Source organism: Elaeis guineensis, chromosome 5, assembly GCF_000442705.2.
Source record: "Elaeis guineensis isolate ETL-2024a chromosome 5, EG11, whole genome shotgun sequence".
Taxonomy (NCBI): domain Eukaryota; kingdom Viridiplantae; phylum Streptophyta; class Magnoliopsida; order Arecales; family Arecaceae; genus Elaeis; species Elaeis guineensis.
The window spans coordinates 38,060,430-38,082,521 of NC_025997.2; the positions used below are offsets into that span (position 1 = coordinate 38,060,430).

At 37.4% G+C, this 22,092-nt stretch overlaps 1 pseudogene; it reads left to right on the plus strand.

Annotated features, from left to right (window-relative positions):
- LOC140857990 (uncharacterized) overlaps positions 1 to 10,777 on the plus strand; it is a 54,928-nt pseudogene extending 44,151 nt beyond the window's left edge.
- The last annotated feature ends 11,315 nt before the right edge of the window (positions 10,778 to 22,092 follow it).

Consider the following 22,092-nt stretch of genomic DNA (forward strand, 5'->3'; position numbering starts at 1 on the left):
GGCTGGGGGGGTTTTACACCCAACACTTTTTATTGAACATTATTTCTGTAGGCCTCTTGGCCATGTACGGTTATGAAATTTTAATAAAATAAAATAATTTTAATATCATTATGAATGATGTTAATATAATGAATTGACAGCTGAACAATAGTATTTACATATTATCACAATCTGTTAGTGTAATGTACACATCCAGCAAACACCCTAGAATTAGTGATATCTCCAATATCTACCTTTGGCACTGTAGGTTAGGTCATATTAACAAGAACAGAATAAATAGGTTGACACAAGAGAAAATTTTCGAAGTCTGTGATTGTGAATCACTTCCAACCTGTGAGTCCTATCTTCTTGAATGACTAAGTTATCTTTCACTGGAAAGGGTAAGCGAGCCAGTGAAGTTCTAAGTCTGATACATACTGATGTATGTGGACTAATGAACACCAGTGCCAGCAGTGGATATTATTATTTCATTATATTTACAGACGATCTATCGAGGTATGGGTATCTCTACTTAATAACACATAAGTCAGAATTGTTTGAAATATTTAAATATGTTAGAATTTGATGCCTCAAGATTCAGCCCACATTGAGCCCACAGCAAGATTCGCGGCAAAAAATGAAGTCCAACGAGACCAAGATCACCCTAAACGGAGCTCGGATGGAGGAGATATAAGCTTTTGAAGATGGCACGAGACTCGAGATGATCGAGGACCGTCGGCGGCCGGTGGTGGACCGACGGTGCAGCCACAGGCGACAGTGCGCGGCCCAGGCGGGGCCAACGCACAGGATGCGCGACCCAAACGCGCTGCCCAGGCGGGCGGGCGGCCCAACCGAGCGCACGGCCCAGGCCCAGGCACCTTGCCTGGGCCTGTACCCCGATCCATCGTGGACCGGGCGGTCCACGGCTGGGCTTGTGGACCGCATGGGTATTTCCCACGTATTTCTCACGGTCCACGATACTATTTCATAGACCGAAGTGCGATCGGAGGGCGTGGGTTGATCTAATTCTCGATCCAACGGTCCAAGTCCTTATATGGGTTGATTAAGGAGTCTTAAACCTAATCTAATTGGGTTTAAACCCTTTAAAAGGGCCTGTAAGGCACAAAGGGGAATAGTGGTCTGGTTTTCTGCCGTACGGAGCCGTACGAAATCCATGAAGGAGAGAGAAGGCCATATGTTGTGAGAGAAGGAGTAGGAGGCTCCTGGACAGCAGACGCCGATCACTTCAGGGATTCAGAGGGTCTTCCAAGAGAGAGAGAGCTTTTGGGAGGAAAACTTCTAGAGAAAAAATTGGGTGTACAAAGATTGAGGGTGAGGTCTCCTCTTGTAAATTTTTTTTTTCATAGTGAAGGTTGCATGTCCCGTAGAGGCGAGCCCTTTTGTGGCTGATCCACGTATTTTGATTGTTTTATTTTGTTTCTTCTTTCTTCTTGCTGCATTGCGTGGTACTGAAAAAGTCTTGGGAGGTAGTGTCTTGGCCAAATATTCACCCAACAAGTGGTATCAGAGCAAAACGGTACGAGGATGCAGATTGCATCGATGGTGAGCAAGACTGAAGATGGAGAAGACAGAAACAATCAAGATGGAGATCAATAAGTTTGATGGTAAGAGCAATTTCTCATTATGGTAGGCAAGGGTGAAGGACGTGCTCATCCAATAGGGATTGATCGATGCTCTCTTGTGCAATGAGAAGCCAACCACCATGGAGGTACGGGATTGAAAATGGCTACAAATGCAGGCGGTGAGTACCATCCGCATGTACCTAGCGGATGAGGTGGTGATCCATGTACTGAGTGAGACTTCCCCAATGGTGCTGTGGTCGAAGCTCGAGGAGTTGTACATGGCAAAATCTCTTACCAACACTCTTTTTCTTTGGAGGCAGTTCTACCAACTACAGATGACTGAGGGACAGAGCATGCAGGAGCATCTCAGCCACTTCCAGAAGATCCTCATCGACCTCCGCAGCGTTGATGAGAATGTTGAGGAGAAGATCAAGGCACTGATTTTGCTGGCGTCGCTTTCCCCTTCATACGAGTCCTTGGTGACTGCTCTTCTAGTGGGGAAGAGCACTATCAAGATGAATGAGGTCACCATGGTGATACTCCAGAACGAGGTTCTCAGGAAGGAGAACCCAGCTTCGAGCTCAAGTGGTGGTAGCTCAACTTTGGTGGCTTCTGGAGGAGCAGGAGGCAGTAGACGGAGTGACAGGAGATCGCAACGAGGGCGGTCCAAGTTCAGGAGGGACTTGAGCAAAACCAGATGTTACCGGTGTGAGGAGTTGGGGCATCTAGCCAGAGATTGCCCTCAACTCAAAAATCGGACAGTGGCTGCTGTAGCGACGACCGACAGCGATTCAGATGGAGATATCCTGAAGATATCTGACTAGATATCTACTTCTTTCCAACAGTAGATATTAGATTCTACATGCCCCTATCATGTATGTTGCAGAGAGAAGCATTTTGACTCCCTAGAAAATAATGAGGGTACTGTATATCTGCCGGATGGATCGAGCTGTGCGATCAGAGGCATTGGGATGGTCAGTTGGAGGACACATGACGGTGCAGTGAGGAGATTGGGAGAGATCTGATATATATCTAATTTCAGATAGAATCTTATCTTACTTAGCAGACTAGATTCGAGATGCTACAGGACGGTAGCTGGTGGAGGAATCCTGAGGGTGCTACACGGCGATAAGATTGTGCTGGAGGGGAAGAAGGAGAGCAGAGGATATTATTACCTGGCAGAAAGTTCAGTGCGAGGTGGAGTCTCAGGAGCGAGGTGGAGCTCAAAGCGAGGTGGAGCTCTAGGAAGCAAATCGGGCACGAGACAGGAGACTCGGGAGGACAAGAGGCGACGTTGCAAGATAAGATTCCTATTGCCACAGGATGATGCCCCGAGCATGTCTCAAGTCAAAAGAAGAACAGCATACGATGGAGATGGGATCGAGTAGCCTAGCTCGACTCCCATATTTGCCCATCCATGATCAGCAGGCGATTGCCTCAGGACATGGGGGCGAGGAGATTCAGAAGCTCTCAGAGTTTGGAGGAGACCGAATATCGAATCGAGATAAAGATTGTTAGGATTTGACACCTCAAGATTCAGCACATATTGAGCTCATAGCAAGGTTTGTAGCAAAAAATGAAGTCTAACGAGATCAAGATCACCCTAAACGGAGCTCGAATGGAGGAGATACGAGCTTTTGAAGTTGGCACGAGACCTAAGGTGGCAGAGGACTGCCGACGGAGCGGCGGTGCGCGGCCCAGGTGGGGCCAATGCACGGGACGTGCGACCCAAGCGCGCAGCTCAGGCGGGCGGGCGGCCCAGTTGGGCGCACGGCCCAGCCCATGCGCGGGCGCGGCCCAGGCCCAGGCACCCTGCCTAGGCCTGTACCCTGGTCCACCATGCATCGGGCGGTCCATAATTGGGCTTGTGGACCGCGTGGGTATTTTCCATGCGTTTCTCGCGGTCCATGGCACTATTCCATGGATCGGAGTGCGATTGGAGAGTGTGGGTTGATCTGATTCTCGATCCAACAGTCCAGGTCCTTATATGGGTTGATTAAGGAGTCTTAATCCTAATCTAATTGGGTTTAAGCCCTTTAAAAGGGCCTGTAAGGCACAGAGGGGAACAGTGGTTTGATTTTCTACCGTACGGAGCCGTACGAAATCCATGAAGGAGAGAGAAGGCCGTATGCTGTGAGAGAAGGAGCAGAAGGCTCCTGGACAGCGGACGTCGGTCACTTCAAGGGTTCAGGGGGTCTTCTAAGAGAGAGAGAGCTTTTGAGAAAAAAATTTTTAGAGAGAGAATTGGGTGTACAAGGGTTGAGGGTGAGATCTCCTCTTGTAAATTTTTTTTTTCATAGTGAAGTTTGCATGTCCCGTGGAGGCGAGCCCTTTTATGCCTGATCCACGTATTTTGATTGTTTTGTTTTGTTTCTTCTTTCTTCCTGCTGTATCGCGTGGTACTGAAAAGATCTTGAGAGGTGGTGTCCTGGCCAGATATCCACCCAACAAAATGATTCCATAATAAAGTAGAAAAATAAATTGAAAAAAGTATTAAAATTCTTTGATCTGACTGAGAAGGAGAATACCTCTCCAGTGAGTTTCTGATATACTTAGAAGAGAATGAAATTCTCTCACAGTAGATCTCTCCTGAAACACCACAGAATAATGATGTATCGGAAAGGAGGAATCGAACTCTATTAGATATGGTTCGATCTATGATAGGCTTTGCAAGTCTGCCAATCTTTTTTTGGGGATATGCACTCAAGTCGGCTTATTATATTTTAAATAAAATTTTGAGTAAGTTCGTAAGTAAAATATCACATGAGATGTGGACAGGATGTAAGCCAGCACTCTCTCACCTTAGAATTTGGGGATGTCCAGCTTATATCAAACATTTAAAAACTGATAAGCTTGGACCTAGGTCTAACAAGTGTCTATTTGTAGGGTACCCAAAAGAGACCAAGAGATATTACTTCTACCTTACTGACGAACAAAAGGTGTCCGTCAATAATAGGACAGTCTTTTTAGAAAAAAAATTATTTGGAGAAGAAACTAATGCTTCAAAAATTGAACTTGATGAAGTTCGATCGGTATAAGAACCGATACAATCTAGTAAATCCATAGAGTTGAACTTGATTAGATCAAATTTGAAATCTATTGTAAAAACATCTTTAAGGAGATCCGATAGAGTACTGCATCAACCGGATAAATACTACGATTTCTTAATCCGAGACAGTGATCTGATTGAACTTGATGAGAATAATGAGGATCCGATCACCTATATGGATGCGATGTAGAGGTCTGACTCTGATAAATGGCTGGAAGCCATGAAATTCCAAAATAGAGTCCATGAAAGTCAACAATATGTGGATATTAGTTGACCCACTTGAAGGGATAAAACCCATAGGGTATAAGTGGATCTTCAAAAAGAAGAGGGACGCAAACAGGAAGATGAAAACCTATAAAGCCCGTCTGGTTGAAGAGTTACTGTCAGCATTATAATATTGTCTAAGACGAGATGTTTTCTTCAGTGGCAATGCTCAAATCCATTCGGATCATGCTTGTGATAGCAGCACATCTGGACTATAAAATCTGACAAATAGATGTGAAAATAACCTTTCTAAATGGAGAGCTGGAAGAAGAGCTATATATGATACAACCTGAAGATTTCATATCCACAGATGAGTCTAAGGTATACAAGCTTCAGAGGTCTATTTATAGACTTAAGCAAGCATCTCAAAGTTGGAACATGCATTTTGATAAAGTGATCAGAACGTATGGCTTTATTAAGAATAGAGAAGAATCTTGCATATACAAGTGGGTTTATAACTCTGTAATAGTATTTTTTATTTTGTATATGGATGACATTCTCTTAATCGAAAATGACATCCCTGCATTATAAGGAATAAAGGTATGGTTGTCATCACAGTTCTCCATGAAGGATTTGGAAGAAGCATTCTACATTCTTGGGATCAAGATCTATAGAGATAGATCTAAAAAGTTGCTTGGATTATCCTAGTCGACGTACATTGATATGTACTAAAAAGGTCAGTATGGAGAATTTCAAGAAAGGCCATCTTCCGATAGGCCGAAGAATTTTTCTTTCGAAGAGTGATTGTCCGATAACTCCTCAAGAGAGAGAGTGTATGAGTAGAATTCTATATGCTTCGACAGTGAGATCTATTATGTATGTCATGATATGTACGTGACCGGACGTGGCATACTCACTAGGGGTAGTAAGCAGATACCGGTCCGATCTAGGTAAGAACCACTGGAAGGTCATAAAGACCATCTTTAAGTATTTGAGAAATATTAAAGACCAGTAGCTTATATATGGAGAATCCGACTTAAAATATATGGGATTTACAGACTCTAATTTTCAGTCAGATTATGATGACAGCAAGAGCATGTTGAGATATATTTATATCATGAACGATGGAGTAATATGCTGGAAGAGTTTCAGGCAGCACACTGTGACCGACTCTACTTATGAGGTAGAATATATCACGGTATCCGATGCTGCGAAGGAAGATACTATCATTACGATAATTCATCAACGAGCTCGGAATGGCACCCTCTCTTGATGGTCCTATCTTGTTGTACTACGATAGTACTGACGCCATTACTTAAGTGAAGGAATCAAAGTCACATCAGCGGACCAAACATATTCTGCACCACTACCATCTGATCTGAGAGATCATGGATCGAGGTGATATTGAGCTTCAGAAGATCGATAGAAAGGAGAACCTGACTGATCCATTTACTAAAACCCTCAGTGTCAAGGAGTTCGAAGACTATAAATCAAAGATAGGTATACGATACTGTACCGATTGGCTTTAGTCTAAGTGAGAGTTATTAGGAATTATGTCCCAAAGTCAATCGTCAATCTGTTAACGATTATGCTTATTATTGTAATTATATATAAATTATTGAATTAATAAATATTATTTAGTTCTCTCATCACTGTGTACATCTTATTTTGAACTCCTATTATGTAATGAAGTCCTTAGGACTAATTGATTCAATATAGGAGGATATATCGTTTAGTCTTTAAATCTTAAGTTCACGACCCAATGATATACTATTATTAGGATGATAGCTATATCAAGTATAGGTCATTGTGTGCCATGTATGTTGGTTGTCTTCTTAAGTAAGAAGTGTGAATACACTGGCATGACATGCAAGTGAGATGTAGGAGTATATTTTACTGAACGTAACCAACCGCTGAGAACTCTGCTATCAAGAGTAGCTCATGAAGAATATGGATATAAATATCCCTCTGACCTAAGATCACCATGGTGACTTACAAGCAACTCACTGTGCTTTGGTGTGGGACTACCTAAATTTTTAATTCAGTGACGAAGGGTTTTTGGGCACAGTCAAGTACTTGAGAAGTCGGTGTATGAGTCAAGATAGAATTGATCCCTCCGATTAAGTAGGAGTTAATGTATCAGTGTGTTTCAATTCAGTAAAACGTCGATCGGGATAATCCATATGATAAATTTTAAAAATTAAAATATAATATGAATGACCATATCCCGGTTGACAGTTAAATCTTAGGTCATCTTGAGTATTTGGGTCAAAGGAATGAATTATACGGTCACCATATACCAATAAGTTCTTGAATGATGCTTCATAATCTTTCGACCTATCTGGATGTCGGATATCATTGCAAGATGATCACTTTGATTAGTATAGAAAGATTATTCTTATACTACCAGCTTAGGTTCGAACCTATGGGGCCACACTCAAAAAAAATTTCTGACGATCATATGGCTGATCGATGATTAAAAATCGTTCTAGGATAAAACAGTCAATTTGATTAATGATTCACCCGATGCAAAAGTTGTAATAAATCAATTCACTAATTGTTAGTAAATTATAGGAGGATTGATTAGTAATTAGATTATTAATTAGCTCAATTTGATTGAGTATTAAGATTTGGATCAAATCTAATTGAATTAGATTCAATTTGGTTTGATTCGATTAAGTTATGAGATGACCCAATCACTAAGAGTGTTCGATTCTTGATTTAATCAAGATTTGAGCTCGATTAATTTTTGATTTGATTAAGATTTAATCAAAGCTATTTGCTACCTAATTAGATTAGATCTAGTGGTTTAATTTGATCTAACCTAATTTGGTTGGGTTAAGAATCTAATTGAATGAGAAAATAATTCGAATTCAAATCCCTTGCGTCTCCTTTCTCTACACCCTCTTATTCTTCATACGAAAAATTTTTTAACTTAAATTTTTCCCATGTTCAAAAACTTTTTTTATATCCACATCTAATTTTTTTTGAATTAAAAATTGATTGATTTAAATTTGAGTTCAAATGGGTTTGAATTTGAATGAAAATCTAGAGTCCAAATTGAGTTGGACTCTTCTCTTCATGCCATCACCTTTCTCCACACATAAAGTATTTTTGCATGAGATTTTTTGCATTATGCTGATATTGGTCAACCCCTCTCTGAGTTCATAAGATGAGGATAAAGTTTGTTTCAAAATTTATTTTAAATTTGATTTGAATTGATGATAAGGATCAACCAACGGTTGAAATTGAATCGAAACTATCTTTTTCTTATCCTTGTCTTCCATGAGATGCCATCCTTAAGAAGGGATCAATTTTGTATGAGATTAAAAGTAATTTTTGATATGAAAAACTTGAGAGTTAGGGCATAAAAAGTTAAGAGTGGGTTGGGCTTCCATGCATGAGAAATAGAGGAAGTGTTCTTCCTCTCGAATGTGAGGTGTAGGGTCTAGGGTTTCAACTCTAGATTTTGTGAAAAGAAAAATATAAGAGTGAATCTTGTTCAATCTTTCATAGCATCACCTTCTTATAAAGCTTCATCTTCTGATCTGGAAGAGTCTGGGAGGTCCGAAGAAAGGAGCTTGGATCAGCCATCTAGAGCCTTCGATGCGAGTTAGCACTCCCACGAAAGAAGATTTGATCAAGGCTTCGAGTAGACGATCTGTAGAGGTCGAACGATCTGTGTGGCTGTTTGACATCAGCAAAAGCTTCGTACCATACCTACCATTAGCGGAGATCATCGACTCATGAAAAGGTGATGAGTTCTGAACTCAATCGATATGATCTAAAAGTTAGATTAGATTCAGGGCATCGATGTGATCGATGCAGTTTTATATTTTATATCAAATTTTATATATAAATTTTTTATACCATAGATTTTTAATTGGTAGTTTAGATATAATCCAAAGCGTGTTTAGAAGATTAAAATGTTTAATCTTTTATTTTGCGTTGTAAAATTTTGAAAATACATATTTTGAACTATCTATTTTTTCTTCAAGATGGTCCTCTTCTTGGGCTAAAAGAGAGAGGAATTGTTCCTCTTTCTTGGTGTGAAAAAAAGTGAGGAAGAGGATCTTCCTCATGGGTTAAAAAAAGGAAAAAGAGTCTTCCTTCTTATGTGCTAATTTTTTGAGAGGAAAGGTTCCTTTTGAAAGCATGAAAAGGATGAGAGAAAGAGTTCTCTCATGCATGAAAGAAAAGAGAAGAAAGAGTTCTTCTCTAGATCTCTAGCATAGAGATTTTTATCCTCCTAATCTTCTTCTTCTCTAAAAGTGTCTTGAGAGAAAAGAGAAATTCTTCTCAACCATCAAGATGCGATCTCTGCAAAGGAACTAGCACCCCAGTGAGATCAAAGGCTTCTAATCAGATCAAGGTCTTGTGTGGATATTCGTAGAGGTCAGATACTCATGCAGCTTCAAGAGATCTGTTGCAGACATTTGAGATCGTCATATTGCTGGTGAAGATCAACTTGCGATAAAGATCCAAATCTAAAGAAGGAAAAGCGAAACAGGTACATAATCCGATCATGTATTTATTTTAGATTAAAAATCAAATCATATTATTTTTGCATATGAACTAGATCTTTAAGTGCCTTCATACGATGAATGCATGTTATTAGAATGAAAGTGTTTTATTCTATTATTTCACTATATTTTGATTTTGAAAAAAATTTAAAATCTACATGCATGAGCATCTTTAAAAATCCAACAGGTTGAGTCATTTAAAATTGATTAAAAATATTGATTGTTGGTTGAATGTATTTTGATGGAAGCTATGATTTTTCAATATAAGAGGTTTTTATTCATAAAAGAGAAATGTGAGTATTATGGATTCTTAGACTAGTCATGATGTGACCATATTGGTTGTGCTAAAAAATGTTTTGATTATCTTATATCTCATGTTAGTTGATTGTTAATTAAATTTGATCTATCTATCAAGTATCTGAATATATCTAGTGCGATTCATTCCCTCCCTATGATCCCAATTCAATCTTAAATGAACATGCATTTATATTAAGATAATAATCCTAATCTGAGTCTTGGTCACTTAATTTGTGCTAATCTTATTATTCTATTTTTTAATTCTAAATATGATTGAAAGCTTTTGATCGCATTGACTTTGATTGAGAAGAGGAGATCTTTAATTGTATAACAAAGGGGTGTGAGGGTACTAAATTGTGAAGCATTCTTAGGAATAGTCCATACTTTCGTATGGAAATGTGCATGAGCATTATGGTTGACCCTAGGGGTCAGATTGCTTCCAGGTATTTTAGTAATGTGATCATGTATTTAGTTTGAAAGAAATGCCAAGCATGGGCAAAGTGGTACATGAGAGTTTTGGACTAAGCACCTTCAATTTTGAAAGATCTAGATTTTTCAAATTTCGAGGATGATACTTTTATAAGGAGGAAGAGTGTGAGAATTGGTCCAATTGGATCCGATTCAGTGTGAAGTCGGCAAGCCTTGCTAACTTCATCACAATCTTGTAAAAAAAAATTTGGAATAAGGGAACCTAATCCCCTGCTAAATCCTTGGTTGTAGGAGAAGATAAGGTGGCGAGAATGGCCAAAAGGGTGTCGTACATCGGTGGGGAAGTGGCCAAAGGTCATTTGGATGGAATACACCGATGAAGTCCAACTTTATCCAGGGACTACCGAGCTTATCCCCTTCCCTCTTCTTCTTCTTAAATAGCTCCTTCCTTGATTGATTTGCAGCACCGAAGCCTCGCCCCCCCACCTACCTCCTCTCTCATCTCCATAGCCGTCGTGCCCTTGCCGAGTGTCACTGCCCTCCTAAGATTGGTTTTTCCTCCTCAAACCATCAACACCCATGAGATCCATCCTGTAGGCTTGCAACTCGTCATCGCTGCCACTGTGCCACCACTACCATCGACCTCATCGCCTCCTTCTCCCCTCTACCCTTCCCCTAGTGAAACCCCCATTCGGTTTGGGAAGAAAGAATGAAAGAATGGAAGAAAATAAAGAGAGAGAATGAGAGAAGAAAAAAAAGAGAAGAAAGGAAAAAGAAAAGAAGGAAAAGAAAAAAAGATCAAAGGGAAAGTCTATCTTTTTGAAATCGCTCCATTGATCAGACCCCAATCTAACTAGATCCAGATCAATCCGAGATGGTTAGATTCATCTTGTGATTCGATCCAAATCACGATCTAGACCAAGCATCTCTCTCTTTTTTAGATCTAATTGAGGGCTTTGATCCTGATTAGAAGAAGCAAAGATCTAAGGATCATGTCACGTGCCGAAAATCATGATTTTTGGATTTGACTGATGGTAAATATTCTTTCATCTCTAAGTTTTTTAATGCATATTTATGTGTTTAAAAATTAGCTTTTATACATAAAAATTATTAAAATAATTAAAAATCAGAAAGCTTGAAAGTATGCACTTATGCATGAAAAATAATTCAAAGTATTGGTTCAAACATGATGTCATCTCTGTATGATTATAAAATTTGAAAAGAGATAATTTTTCTATTATAATATTACATGATCTTTCGATTATGCATATTTATCCTTCTACATGTTCTGAATAAAATTGTTTCTTATTTCTAAAAATGAGATGTGGAAAGCTTAATTTGATATTATTAAGAAAATTGGTATGATGATGTATGAAAAATTGATTATGATAAAATTATGAGAAAAAAACTCTCTAGTTGATTATGATTCGGATCTAGCCAATGAGACTGATCGTTACCCACACATCAGAAACATGTTTCTTTTGAGCCTAGCCAATCGGCGCTGATCGCTGGCAGAGCTAGTTTCTAGCAGAGCTAATTTCTTCGGGCCTAGCCAGTTGGGACAGATCACTGGCACATACTGATGCATCATGTATATCTATTTCAAACTAGTCTCTTTGCCTTGTCACGGGGCTAATTGTGGTCGTATGAATCAGAGCTAGTTCTTTTCAGATCTAACCAGTCGGGTTGATTGCTGACACATAGTAATGCGTTACGTGTTTGTTATTCAAAAGCTGTTTCCTTCGAATCTTGTCATGGGACTGATCGTGACTGTAGTCACCAAAGACTGAGAGAGAATTTTTAACTTTTACTGATGTGCATGGCATGTTTTCAAAGGAAGTTATATGGTTACATATTACTGTTAAATTGTTATATTTTGAAAAGTAATTATGCTTGATCCCTTAGAGATATTGATAATTTACTGAGCCCGCGGTAAAGCTCACCCCTCTCTTTTCTGTTTTTTCAGATCCAGTGAATTCTATGGGGCTTGGGACCGAGCAGTGAGAAGCATGGAATCTTAGAGGATATTTGCCTAATTTATTTTTGAATAAATATTGATAAGAGATATTAATGAATTGAAAAAAAAAATAGATCTGATATATTCTTTAGGACCTTGCTCTAAAGAGTGTATGATCATGCCTGATCCGAATACTGGATTCGAAGAATGACACATGCAAACTCTTGCTAAGGTCTGCTAAAATGTTCTCCGGCCAGGCAAATTTTTGCACATGCAGAACGCAGGAGAGTATTTAGAACTGTACTGCAGGAAACATCTGGTGGAGCTGTTTCCTTGGTCCATGTTCCACTACTTCACACTAGATTGATGTGTGCCAGTGGATGTCTAACATATCAATCCTTGTCATTAGCAAAAGTTGGGTAGATATTGAAAGGATAGGACTTTAGATTGGATTTCTGGAGTAATAAAGCATGAAATTTTAAATTCTAGACTCCTTTTAGTATTTCCAAATCAGTGATATTGGGAGAATAAAACAAAGACATGGCATTGTACTTATGTATCAATTTAGAGCTAAAACCATTGCTCCCTAATGCCCCAAGCATTGGCATCAATGCTATAAGAAGGTGAGAGGAGTAGAGCAGCAAGATGTTGAGGATGAGACGAAGAGACTTCGCTAGTTTTTTGAAGGCTAACTCTTATTTTGTAAAGAGAAGCGGTTGCACCATGTTGGATCAATTTTTCTTTTGAATAGACTATTATTTCTAGCAGGTGAAGGAATGCCTTGGCTTGAAATTAAGGATATAATATTGTTGAATTATCTACATATTGATATGAAAACAAGCATGGGACTGGTAAAAGTGACAAACAATGTTAAGTAGCATCATCGATTTGCAATTCCTGTTTTGTTAAACAAGTGATATATAATTTGTGTATAAATTGCAAAATACAAGAATGGATCATGGATAGTTGTACAGTAAATAAGGGACAGATGCAATGCATGGGAAGATGCATGTTTTATATATACATGAGAAGGAAGAAATTAATTTCGTGCTGGGGTCATTTTCGAACTTTCGATATGTAAAGATCGAATCCATGCTCAAGTTAACATACATGGATCAACAAGGATTCATTAGTTTCATGCACCTGGTGCATGTTCTCACATTCCATGCAAGACCAGCAACCTCACATGAATGAGGTCATTTATGTGCACGCATTGGTTGGAACTCACAGAACGGCCATCAGACATGAATACATGGATCATTTTATGGTAAATTTTCAAAGAGGTTTAGTATGTACAGCATCCGGATAGAACAAAGAGAAATACTGGCTCTAGCGAACTAAGTCCAAATTCAATCTAAGAAAGATCAAAGATATACTAGAGAAAGATAGCATTGAGTCCGGACCAATTTCTCCTGTCATCTTCATCTAGATCCATGTGGTGACAATAAAGCTAGGCTTTATTTTATGTTTTGAGAGGACAAGGCTAAGCGACTCTTTTCACAAAAAGCAAAGAACCCATCTTACCAAAAAAATGAGAAAACCCATACAAAGTGGACGACTCTTGCTAGTAGCTGCACGGTGATGGCAGAAGAGACGGAATCCAAGCAACCTGCAAGATTGTGCGGAGCAACATTAAAACAAAATAAATAAATTTAAGCTATCCTGGCATGGCACCGAAAACAGGAGGTAAGAACCAGTTAATCTACCTGCAATGATTCAAGTTAGTTCCATGCACATGTAAAAGCTATTTTTGTAGCTCATGGATCCATGGGTTGCTCGTGTTCGTCATCTCGCTGTGATGATCCAGAAGAGCTCTTACGATCATCTGGTGGGCGTTCCTCACTAAAATTGTCACTTACTTGCTCGTTGTGTTTATAATCTGGTATTTCAGTTCTTCCAGATTCAATCAACTCGATCTTCCAATCATCTGATGGGTGTTGTTCACTGGAACTATCACCTTCTTGCTCGTTGTCTTTATAATCCGGTATTTCAACTCTTCCAGATTCAATCAACTCCAAGTCATAGATGAGTACCTGGTAATGATGGAGCACTTGAGACAAAGTCTTTCCTGGAAGCTTGGCTGTGATCAAGGACCATCGATCCGGCGTTCCCTCTGGATATTGAACGAGAGCAAGCTCGAAAATTTTGTCCTCGGACCTGCTCCATTCAATTTGCAATTGCGGAGAACGAATCAGCATGTTAGAAGAAGCCATGAGACCTCTCTTTCAAAAAAAAAAAGAAAAGGATTTTGATAGTTTGTAATTATGAAAGTTCCAACTTACAATTCAATGGCACAACTTATTTGTAGACTTCGAAACAAAGAGTCATACATTCTCAAGGAAACCTAACATAGAAAGTTTGTACGAAATAAAGAAAGCTAAACAAATTATAATACTAGATGTTAATTACCATATTCGTAATGATGCAGGTACGTATTGTTTCCATTTTTTGGTAGAAATACTAAGCGTAATCACCTCCTCATAGGTCCGGTGATACATAATAGAAAATCCGATTTATATAAAATAAAAATAAAGCAATGGTGTTTTTTAAATAATTTCTATGTCTCGGCACTCAGCAGGATGAATAAAGTTGCCATAAAGAAAGAGTTGAAGCCTTTCTTTAACGATTTCTGATTTTTCTCCCGTCTACCGTATCAAACCAATCCAACTTTGGACTCTTTTAAATAATTTTTCTCAACTGATTGATTGCCTTCCCACTTTGGACTCTTTTCTAATTGCCTTTGGTTAAGAAATAAGATAGTAAAAATTATGTATATGAAAATATTTATATATCTTGTGAGTTACGGCAATTTTTATTTGATTCCGTTTTCAAATGGCAAAAGATTTTTTGCCTAATTTTGAACGATTACTTTTTCTCTATAAAACAAAAAGTAAGCATAAACGAAAAAGAAAATTGAAGGTACAGTGCTGAAGCGAATTGATAATACAAATGGAAGGAATATATTTTTCAAATAATAAAAACAGAAATTTGACACCATCGTTAATCTTTTCTCTTTAAGTTAGTTGACCTCTTTTTGGCACGGGTGCGCAAAAAAAATCAGTCAAACCACGAATTCGATCTGAGCTGGTCTTTTCACTTTGGCTTATATCGATTTACTTTTAATTTGTTTTGGTTTCAATTTGAAAATATCTAAGACCTAAAAATAATATTGCAATCAAGATTTATCATTTTAGTACTTGTCACACCCTAAATCCATCGTCTAGATTGGCCAAACAACACAACTGCATGAAAACTAAAACGATGCTCTAAAGATTATACAAAGCTTTTAGTATGAACAAAGCCTCCAAAAAAATCATAATAATCATATTAGTCATAAAATTCAACTATATTGATCTAACTAAATAAATTCATCATCATCGAACATTATAGTTTATAAAATTTAAATATTCATTGAGTATCAAAAAATTAACTAACTAATAATTCTAATGCTCGAACTGGATCCATCAGAGATTAAGGGCCCCGCAACTCTACAAGAAGGGAAAGGAAGATATAGTGTGAGCTTTGCATCCCAATTGAAATCCCTATGTGATTCACATTAATATAATAATATAATTTAAAAATAATAAATAAATAATATCAAAGTACAAAAATTATAATTGTTAAATCTTATATCAAGCATCCAGTATATCCCAACTCATTATATATGCATATAACATACATTGCTTATCATTGTAATCCACCACAAGTATTATTAATAGTTTCATATGACTTATCATCCATGTCTCATTACCAGAATTTAGATCAATCAATAATTATCTTTAAGTTTTGGACTAACCATGATTATGCTTTGGCCCATGAGAGGCACACTATAATATTCATACTTCAACCCATGATGGCAAACCATAATATCTATACTTCTGTCGGTAGTGATAAATTAGATATCTACACCTTTAACGCATGGTGACAAACCTAAATATCTGCACTTCAACCTAGGGGTGGCAATGGTTCGAGTAAAGATTGGGTCGGTTGATACCCATACCTGTCACATAATTAAAACTCTCATACCCAAATCCTCCCGATATCTAGGGGTGTGTATGATTCGGTTTGGATCGGTTTAGGATCAATCTTCAAATTAAACTAACTTGAATCAATTTTCTAAAAATAAAACTAAAACCAAACTGACCATATAGAAAAATCAATTTGAGCCGATTAGGAAAAATTGGATTAGTTCAGCTCAATTTATCGAGTTATGGGCTAATGGGCTACTATTAAATGGATAGCTTATAAAATAGGCTAAATAGATTGCCGTCTATTTTAAGTTTTGATTATGCTAAATGAACAGCTTATGGGATGAGCTAAATGAGCAACTTATGGATGGACTAAATAGGATAAGATTACAACATCCTTTGAGGACATGGGGAAACTTATGGTCTATCGTTTATATATATATGTACAACTCGATTTGGTTTAAATCAAGTTTTTCAAAAATTAAACTAAAACTAAACCAATTTTTTTGATTTCTAAAAAAATGAATCAACTTTGTAATCAAAACTAAAAGGGATCTAAAAAAATCTGAACCAAACTGAACTGAAATTAGTGGTTTAGATTGATTTTGCGATTTGATTGATTTGGTTGCACACTTTTATCTGTACCCGTCTTAAGTTGGGCTAGGCCAGATAAAGAGAAGGTGTTGGTCGGATTAGATTGGATAAGAAATTCATCATACAGATATTTTAAAATAATTATAACTTTGAAAGAAAGGATTTAGATTAAGATTATATTAGGTCGGATTAGGAGTAGTATATACTATTATCTATATCCGACCCAAATCCGCTTTAGGTATTTTACCTAGATCCCATATCCATCTCAAGTTTTAATTAGGTCGGCTAAAATCCACCCCATTCAAATGATTCATGTCACGTACCTAATGGGTTGCCCATAATTGCCTTCCCTACATTGGCCTACAGTGCTCGGCCTATGGTGGCAAACTAAGATGTCATGGTTCAGCCCATGATTAGCAATCTAAGGTGCCACAGTCCAATCGATGACAATCAAGACTATATTGTAGCTAGCCTAAATCCTTTTACACAATCAACAAACCATTTAATTTTATCCTTATCAGAAAAATATAATTTCAGATGATATTTCTTGCCCAATTTCAAAACAACTAACATTTTGTTTTGAAGAAATAATATGTGATACATATATACAATAAAGAATCACATGTTTAAATATTCATATCAGCAATCATAAAACAAATGATAATCATCTAGTGCAAAATCAAAAATCGTGATACATAATACAAAATATATATATACAAGTGATTATATAGAGGGATCTTTACCTATACTGCATTCAAACTCCAGCACGTCAAACACCAATCTATTCCTAAATCTATGAACTCAATGATAAGAGATTTTGCTCAACACCTTTTTGTGCAGATAGTTACTTCTCTACATAATTAAGTTCAAACATACAAATCCTAGACGATCATAGATGATGGAAAATTACAGAAAAATATAGTTGATGGCCATAATGTTATAGATCCAGAATGCCTTCTAAGATCTACCAATCGATCTATGCTTACCCAGATTTCGGGGCCCTCCACTGATCTTTAGGATACTAGAAAGAGAAAGAGAGAAAGTGGAAAGAGAAAGAATGAAGAAGAGAGAAAGAGAAAATCCCTCCTCATTGCTCAAATAGGGAACACTCCCCTCTCTCTCTTTTTCAAAATATGGAAAAAGCCAGCAAAGATTTGTAGTGGCCAGTGGGCAACAACCCATGGTGGCATCCATCGACAATGAACCCTCGACAATGCTCCATGACGGCGATGGTTAATGGTCGGAGGGGAAGAAGAAGAAAAATCGAGAAAGAAAGGGGAGACAGCTTTTTATGTGATTTAGATGGAAGCAGCTCAACAGTCAATTGTGGAGGCAAATACATGCTCGAGGTCTGACCTCCAATAAAGAACGTGATAATAGCAATGGCCTTGGTGGTCGATGATGGATTAAAAAAAGAAAAAGAAATGACACCAAAATAGAGGAATTCGGTTTGATGAATCTCTGAAAATGATCCTATCACGCTCGGAACTCAACAATTAGCTCGGACATGTAACATAACTACATAAATCCTAGAGTAATAACCTACAGATCATGCAAAACCTTAAATCAAAATAAAATTCAATAATCTAAAAATTAATAAATAAAAACCAAACATCTCATTAAATAGTTCTATTAAGGGCAAAAAGCCAACTTGCTTAAATACAATTAGTTTAAATATTCTATGGTATCAGAAATTCAACTAACTAATAAACTAGTAAATCTAACTATCGAACTTCACACCCAATCCGACCAGCTACGCATCCTGAAACTTTGAAAGAAAAGAGAATCAAAGGGGAGTGAGCTTTACAGTCCAATAAGAATTTCCATACACTCACACTAACATAGTAATACAATTAGAAAATAACTTATGAACAGCATCAGAAAAAAATATAAGCCATAGAATCTCACGTCAAATATCCAGTATAACTCAATATTAATATATATATATATATAAATATATATCACATACCATTGAATAATTATCTTATTCAAAAGTGATATACCACATATGCATCATTAAGTAAAACTTATTTTACTTAATTGTGATTTCATATATTCTCATCCATATCTCTTAACATGATCAAAATTGATCAACAAATATCTTTAGGGTCATGGACTAATCAAAATCATAATCTCACTTGTGACTGGTAAAACCATAATATCCGCAATCCCATCTACGATGGCAAACCAGAATTTTTATAATCCTGTCTGCGGTGGCAAACAATACTAGTCGTGATTCTGTCCGTGGTGCCAAACTATACTAGCCACACTCCCATCCATGATGGCAAACTAAAATATCCATGATTCTATCCGTGGTGGCAAATTCAAGTACCACATTCCTATCCATGATGGAGCTAGCTAGTCTCAGTTTAACATGGCTAGTCTAAATACCTCTTTCTTAATCATTATTTTATTAAATCTTCATTATGCCAAAAAAAATATTGTATCATATTATATTTATTTCTGAAATCTCAATAGCAGGTATGACAATTAAAACCATCCAAAAAATCATCATGATTTGACACAAACTTATGGTACAAATAATCATACCGATGATCATAAAAACAAATATTGATTATGAGAAATCAAATCATGCAGTACAAAAATAAATATATATATCAGTATTTGCATTCAAAAATCTTTATCTCTATTGACAATGAATTAATATCCTAATCTCAATTCACACTCCGATTTTACGAATCAGATGTCAAAAAAACTTATTTGAAGATCTCTTGTCTAGAAGATTATTGTCCTAAAGAATCAATTTTAATATTAAAATATTAAAATATAAATTATTTAATTTAAATCTCTTATAACTCGATAGGGCCCACTCTAAGTACCCATAATTTTATTTTATTTTTTCTCAACCTAATTAGGAAAATAAATGAATAAATAAATATGATAGAGAGAAGAGAGGCTCTTTCTCTCTCTTCTTCTTCTTCTTTCTCTCTAAATAGGGTGACCGAATCCCTTGTTTCCCTTCTCCTCTTCATTAGGCCATGGCCGTGGAACCCATTCGGCGACCAATGGCGACACACCCCGCCAACTAGGAGATGACCTTGGTAAATTCAGTGATTACAGCCGCTGGTGGTCAATGAAAATAGGAAGAAAAATCAGAGGCAAGAAAGAATTTATCCACCATAAATCCAATGGTTTACTAGATCAACTTCAACAATGGTGGATCAAAAAGAAAAAGAGGAAAAAAGAGAAAGTCTTACCTCGGTCCAGCAAAACCTACGGTAAAAGATCCAATGGTCTTTCCAACAAAAATTGAAGAAAAATCTCAATGGAAAACCATAAAATCGATGGCGATTTTTTTCAAAGATTTAAGATGAGAAATGAGAGGAAGAGGGGCTCTATGTTTATAGACTAGAGTCCCTTTGATTTGAGGAGAAATTAATCTCCTTCTCTTTGACGGAGTCAAAGAAGAGGAAGACTCTCAAAGAGAGTCTTCTATCCTTTGCTTCACGTGCACCGCATGTGGAGATTCCCATTTTTTTTAGTCAAAAATCAGATTATTACAAATTCGATGATAATCTAACCAATGATGGTGATCTTAAAGCTGTGGAAAGTTGGAAGAATAATTAGAAAAAGAATGAAGATCTATAATCTCACCTTCAATGGGCTATTGAAGCCAACACAGTAAAAATTTCAGATGAAACTCATTGAACAAAAGGCTTGCAATCAGCAACGACTTGATGGTGGATGCCCAGGGAGGAGAGGGTGACTCCTTTTATGTAAGGGCCGTAGAGCTTCACCCAACTCCAACAATCCTATTCCCACTAGAATCGGGAAGAAGAAGACTTCTATTAAGAGTCATCCTCCCTATCATTCGTGTAAGGCACATGGGCTGCTCAATAATCGGTCCAAGTTAGACTAAGCCCATAAATATGCCTTGTCCGGTAGTGAGTTCCTTCGAGCACCTCATGATAGTTGGTGATGAATGATTTTGATTCAAATCTACACCTAGTTTTAGGCTGCTCTGATCATGTTGATGCTACCTAAACATCAAAATGGATCATCAGTGTCCAGTGATGGAGGATCAAGATCATGGAAGGGCATCACGTAAGGCCAATGACAACCTTTGTGACAAATACAAAGGATAGCAAAGGAGGAGATTGCTGCTTTAGAGAATTATTTTTTAGATATTTTAGCACTACCAAAGGAGGAGATGGAGATGGCTAGAAGCTAGTGTGAGACCAAATCAGTGATTACAAAAAGTTTGGGGTGACATCTTCCTCAAGAATAGGGGAAAGATAACTGAGGATATTGGGGCATTTTCAATAGTTGAAGGTTATTATCTTTTCCATTTTTGGTCAGAGATGGATCATGATTCTATGTTACATATGGGGCCATGGGTGACCTTTAGTCAAGTGTTGAATGTGAGTTTATTTCAAGCTAGGATCCTATTTAAAATAGCCTTGATCTAAATGAGATTGCCATGGTTACCTGTTGAATTCTAGAATAGGAAAGTGGTGCTGAGTATTGTGTCATCTGCGGGAGTCCCTATGTTTGATGATGATTTCATCGATCAGCTTCAAAGGCTCGGATATTTTAGTGTTTGCATGAAAATTGACATTATCTAACCATTGAAACTAATAAGAAGATCAAAGGAAAGAGATTGGATTGGTAGCAATTTGTATATGAAAATATTTCAATTGTGTATTACTGTTATAGGTGGGTTGTCTATTTTGAATCAAATTGTTGCCATGATTAGAAGTCTCAGTAGGATGCTGGTGAAGGTTGAGTGCACCCAGAGAATTTTGTGATTTTGGAAGCGATGGTGGATGATGCCCAGCATCCTCTAAATCCTAGGAACTAGCCTATTGGGAGGAAGGAGATGGGTGCATCAAATTCGGTTGAGTTAACTCAGGTTGAGTGGGATATTATGAGCCATCGACTTAACTTAGATGTATAGAAGAAGCCAACAAAGCTGGCTAGGTACAAATCTCCTAACCAAGTCAATTTTGACTCCGATGATTTCTTACTGGTTAGGCATAACGCATTCAAGATGTTGGTGGAGTTTGGTCAAATGGGCTGGCCCAAAATGGATCAAAGAGGCCAGTCCAAAATGGATCAATTGATCAATCAATGATCCTGGCATAGTTAATTTGATATTCAAATCTAAGCTAAAAGCTTTATATTGGGTTCTTCTAAATCAGTGAGCCCAAATCAGATGAACAGAGCTAGTTCATGCATTTTTTGATTAGTTTTGAATAATTTGAGTGCTATTCCAAGAAGCAGACATTTATTGCATGATCCAATAGGTCTCTAGCCGTCTGGTAAGCATACTTACAAGCAGAAGGCTATCTAAGTGTCTTGTGAGGGCCTAATTTTAAATATTAATATGTTAATTCAAAGGTATTCTCATCAAATATTTTTATCTTCTCTTCTACATATGTTGCAAATTAATAATACTTCTAGAGAAAAGGCATTGGTACCTGTTAGTTAGGCCACTAATGGAATTACCATAGCTGGACACAAAAGAGAGGATTAGGCTTTGCATAAA